At 40.3% G+C, this 5,774-nt stretch overlaps 1 long non-coding RNA gene across 1 annotated transcript; it reads right to left on the bottom strand.

Moving 5' to 3' along the window:
• Positions 1-745: 745 nt before the first annotated feature.
• Positions 746-4,539, bottom strand: LOC120735868. Its single transcript, XR_005696362.1, has 3 exons — positions 4,125-4,539; positions 2,454-2,542; positions 746-2,367 (listed from the first exon to the last, which is right to left on the bottom strand). It is a non-coding gene; the product is annotated as an uncharacterized LOC120735868 (long non-coding RNA).
• Positions 4,540-5,774: the final 1,235 nt, after the last annotated feature.

Genomic DNA, 5,774 nt, shown 5'->3' with positions numbered 1-5,774 from the left:
TATTTGTGAACTCCGTTGTATCTGATGAGTGTATTTATGCTGGATACCTAGTAAGTAAGCACTGTTACCATTAGCTAAAATGGTCATTCACGCTGGTTTTTGTTCTGCCCCTAATGAGGAATGAGGGATTTCTGTTGATTTCCTCGTTCCTCATCAATCAAGTGCTAAATAAAGCTTTGAAGGAGACTTGGCTCTCTATGGTGTGTGGTTGTGAATCCAGCATGGTGGACTGGAAAAACCCGTATGGGTCATATTTAAAGAGCAGGAGCGCTTCATCGGAGCACTTGTTGGTTCACATCATAAAATATACTGTATGCATAAAATAAAAGAAATGAAGCTTAGCTATTAATTACTGTAACATATTCATGGATTATGTGGTAATTCAGTTCAGTTCATTTTTATTTCAAACATGTGCATTCACAATCATTACAAAATACAATTCCATTCTTTTGTTTGAAAAGGAGTAGGCAGAAGTATACACTTATTAGTCCCTACCCCCTCAAATTAACCTTAATTAACCTTATTGTACATGAACATTGTTTGCAGCTGCAAAATCACGAACAAACAACAACTTGCTGAATTTGTTCCAGCACACAGATGTTAAAAATATGGGTTAAACTAGGGTTACAGCTTACAAAAAGCTATTTTTTTCCTTTTTGAAAAGAAAATTTGAACTAGTTTAAAAATAAACTTTAAGAAAAAAAGACGTAAAGTAAAAATATTTTTATTTTAGACACATGTTCTAATGTACAATTGTTTAGTAATTGCAGTATCTCTAACCAGAGACCTGCACTATATGCATTTACACATTTACAGAGAGCAAAGCAACAGGAGGAAAGAAAGAAAAATATATAAAAGGGAAATAACAGAAGATGAAGAGGAAGAGTGGTTGCAGGAGGGTTGACGAGCGGGACACAGGTGCAAACAATCATCTGATTTTAAATCCTTATGTTTCGATTTTGTTGACTTTGTTCCAGTGTTGCTCAATTTAATGGACTTTGAGTCAAACACATCTGCAAAAAAAGCAACGATCAGGATGGAAACTTCAGTGATAGTTTGGAACTTGTAAGTAAAAAGTACTACACGGCGTTAGCACCAAAACACAGCTTTCCTTCCATTTTCAGTCATGGTCTGGGTGAGTGGCTGGAAACTTCCACTAGGTTCCTGAACTTCTCTGGTCTCCACCCATGGGCATGGCCACCACACCCTCTACCACCTGGAGCTGATTGAGCTAATTAGGCTGGCAGATTTAAGCTCTGCGCTGACGTCTCTTCTCTGCCAGTTTGTTGACTACTCTACGTTGGTAACCAGGCTGTATGGCTCATGCGTCTGACTGTAGGTGCTTTACTTACCTTGTTGTTTTTGTTTCTCAGTGCTCCCAGATGCTCCATGGCTTTAAACCACACATCCTTTTGGTCTTTCAATTTTCCCCTATATTTCCTGGGATTCACTCCTTGCCTAACCTGCCCGCCCTCCTGCTGTCCCTTGGTCTTGGAACCACAAGGAACTCCGGTCAGCCATATTCACATAATCAAACTCACCCGGACCTACGCCGGCTCTCCTTCAACGCATCCATCTCTCACCTGCAAATTAAGCCAAAAGAATAATTACACATACTTTCTCTGGAACTCCCCTCTTGCTAAGCGCTAATTTGGTTTTCCTCAATTCCCAGTGTGACTATTTCCGCTCAGTTACCTTCTCAGTCCTGCCCCTTTGTTTTACCCCAGCCATGTTGCCACATCACCCAAATCCTGTGTAGTTTGTCACTATCAAATATTATTCTTGTGTTGAGCAATAAAACTGTCAAAACCTTTTCTTTGCCTCCGTTCTGGGTACTGCGCTTGGGTTCAGTTCCACTTACCGGCCTCTGGCCTTCATAGAGATATTTTCTCAACTTGGGACATCTCAATATTAAAAGCAATCGTCGTGCAGAGACACTTGGATGTGGTAAATTGTTGCTTTCAATCCAGCATGTCATATAGCATACATGCCCAACTGCCAGACTGTGGTGGGACCTCATATCTCCCATGGGTTAAACACAAAGACAAACAGTTGCAGAGCTGAAGAACAAACTGGTTCCTGTCAGTGTGGCAGCTATCAAACAAACAAGCTCTGTGGAGCTTCTCTGGGAAAGTCTACAACACAAATCTGTATAAAACTAAAAAAGGAAAAACTTCCTTCACCCCAGCTTCAGTACCTTCTCCTTTACACAGGGGACTGTCTCTCCATGATGAGAAGAACCTTTTTTCTCAAGCTCATACCAGTCCAGTATGGAGACGGCGGCAGATTTCCCTACAGAGGTGGCCCACTTCCCACTCTAGTCATGGGTAGAACTTCAGTGGAACTGTTCAGGTTTCCCCACAGAAACTGTAAAAAGAATCAAAGTGAATGAGCACACGAGTTTTTCAGACAAGAAGGTGAAACATCTTTATTAAAAAGTTCTGATCACTCACCACTTGTTCACATTGTACATCTTCTTTGTGGATGTGTTTGATCACCACCTACAGGCCAGTCAGGAGTACTTTGGTTACTGCAGGGAACGCTATAAGAGATACAGGGAGTGCAGAATTATTAGGCAAGTTTGTATTTTTGAGGAATAATTTTATTATTGAACAACAACCATGTTCTCAATGAACCCAAAAAACTCATTAATATCAAAGCTGAATGTTTTTGGAAGTAGTTAGTTTGTTTTTAGTTTTAGCTATTTTAGGGGGATATCTGTGTGTGCAGGTGACTATTACTGTGCATAATTATTAGGCAACTCAACAAAAAACATATATACCCATTTCAATTATTTATTTTTACCAGTGACACCAATATAACATCTCCACATTCACAAATATACATTTCTGACATTCAAAAACAAATCAGCGACCAATATAGCCACCTTTCTTTGCAAGGACACTCAAAAGCCTGCCATCCATGGATTCTGTCAGTGTTTTGATCTGTTCACCATCAACATTGCGTGCAGCAGCAACCACAGCCTCCCAGACACTGTTCAGAGAGGTGTACTGTTTTCCCTCCTTGTAAATCTCACATTTGATGATGGACCACAGGTTCTCAATGGGGTTCAGATCAGGTGAACAAGGTGGCCATGTCATTAGTTTTTCTTCTTTTATACCCTTTCTTGCCAGCCACGCTGTGGAGTACTTGGACGCGTGTGATGGAGCATTGTCCTGCATGAAAATCATGTTTTTCTTGAAGGATGCAGACTTCTTCCTGTACCACTGCTTGAAGAAGGTGTCTTCCAGAAACTGGTAGTAGGACTGGGAGTTGAGCTTGACTCCATCCTCAACCCGAAAAGGCCCCACAAGCTCATCTTTGATGATACCAGCCCAAACCAGTACTCCACCTCCACCTTGCTGGCGTCTGAGTCGGACTGGAGCTCTCTGCCCTTTACCAATCCAGCCACGGGCCCATCCATCTGGCCCATCAAGACTCACTCTCATTTCATCAGTCCATAAAACCTTAGAAAAATCAGTCTTGAGATATTTCTTGGCCCAGTCTTGATGTTTCAGCTTGTGTGTCTTGTTCAGTGGTGGTCGTCTTTCAGCCTTTCTTACCTTGGCCATGTCTCTGAGTATTGCACACCTTGTGCTTTTGGGCACTCCAGTGATGTTGCAGCTCTGACATATGGCCAAACTGGTGGCATCTTGGCAGCTGCACGCTTGACTTTTCTCAGTTCATGGGCAGTTATTTTGCGCCTTGGTTTTTCCACACGCTTCTTGCGACCCTGTTGACTATTTTGAATGAAACGCTTGATTGTTCGATGATCACGCTTCAGAAGCTTTGCAATTTTGAGACTGCTGCATCCCTCTGCAAGATATCTCACTATTTTTGACTTTTCTGAGCCTGTCAAGTCCTTCTTTTGACCCATTTTGCCAAAGGAAAGGAAGTTGCCTAATAATTATGCACACCTGATATAGGGTGTTGATGTCATTAGAACACACCCCTTCTCATTACAGAGATGCACATCACCTAATATGCTTAATTTGTAGTAGGCTTTCGAGCATATACAGCTTGGAGTAAGACAACATGCATGAAGAGGATGATGTGGACAAAATACTCATTTGCCTAATAATTCTGCACTCCCTGTATATAAAAATATGTATGTTATTACTCACTGGCAAATGATCTCTTTTTCTTCTCCCAGCAAAAACGGATCCAAAGTCGCCGTCTCTGACCATTTCAAGCTTTGTGTATTCGGCCTCAAAGTGGGCTACACATCCAAAGATACATGTTTTACACACATGAACTTTGGATAATGTCGAGATAAAAGGTTTCTCCTTCTGTCAACTTTATCACAAAGCAGGCGTTTTAATTCAGATGAACCAGGTTCCTTTCTGTGATATCACAAATACACAAGACTGAACTACCCAAATGAAGAAACCAAAGACTTACAAAAAGAAATGTATTGTATGACATTAGGCAGTTTGAAAATGAATGATGATCAAACTGTTGGGTTTCTTTCCAAATGCAACCCTAGGACAGAAACTGTAAGAACTGACCACAAACAGAAACACTGTATGTACAGAGTACCAGTAAGAATAGATTCCTAACTTGTTATCACATTGACCTTCTATTGTCTAGTCTTCTTTCACACATTAAAAACAAGTCTACATTTTTAAGCTGGTGGTGGTGTTTTTTTTTTTGGTTTTTTTTGTTTATTTTTTTTTTATTAAATCCTGTCCACATGTAAATGTCTATCTCCGTTTTCCTCGTTCACATGTAAGCGCAAAAACTGAGTTTTCGGAAACTCAGCCACGGTAAGCCGACGGGTAAAGAGATCTGTTTTTATCAGATTACGTCGTGGAAGAGAAATTGTTTAAGCCATGTTTCCGAAGTAACAAAGAGGCGACGGATGGTCTGGATTGCAGCCATTCCAAGACCAAATATAACGTTCCAGAACACTCCAGCTCTCATGTTAGTCTGCCCCAAGCATTTCCACAAAGGTACGTCTTCTGTTGTAGTTGTAATTACGTAATTTATCATAACATAATTGTTGATGTAGGTTACAAATAAGTCTTCTATTGATTTGAATTGAATTCATTGTGCTATGCTGCTTTGTTCACTGTGGCTTTGCGGGCTAATGTTTGTTGTGTTTTGAAGGAAAACCAGCCTACAAAATGCTGGAATGCGATTCAGACTGGGCCCCTCTATCAACCTGGGTCATACCGAGTTTAAAGCTGCTACCACAGCGAGATTTGATCGGTTAAAAGAGAGAGCAATATCAAAACAGCCACGAAACGTCCCACATATATGTGCCCAAGGGAAGCAATCGAGTGATGAATAACTGTTTTCCAGTATGTTGTTTTGATATGTTTTTTTTTTTTTGTTTTGTTTTGTGTTGTTTGATTTGTTTTTCACCGAAACTGCTAAATAAAGCATAATGGAATACAATTTTGCCTCTTTCTTGTAAGATTCTATAATAGAATGAAACAATAATGCCAGTTCTAAATAAAGACAATAAATTGAATGAATTACAAAACACATTTTATTTCCATTAGCTCTGAAAATGTTGTGTAATACTACAACCTGAAACGACAGGTTTGCGTTGGCCTGTACAGGAGATAAAGGGGGAAAAAAACCCAACAGCTGTTAAATGGAATAGTCCAAATCACCAAAGTAAACTGGACCCGGGCTTGTTGCAGGGATCTGAAGTTAATAAATGTGAAGTGCATACACTCACGCTTAGGACCATATAATAATAATAAATATGTGCGTGATGAAAGTTGGGCAGCACGCTAACGTCCTTACTCCACTCTGTATGCTCG

Source organism: Simochromis diagramma, unplaced genomic scaffold (assembly GCF_900408965.1).
Source record: "Simochromis diagramma unplaced genomic scaffold, fSimDia1.1 OVJJ01000816.1, whole genome shotgun sequence".
NCBI classification, from domain to species: Eukaryota; Metazoa; Chordata; class Actinopteri; order Cichliformes; family Cichlidae; genus Simochromis; species Simochromis diagramma.
This window is presented reverse-complemented; position numbering and strand designations above follow the sequence as displayed.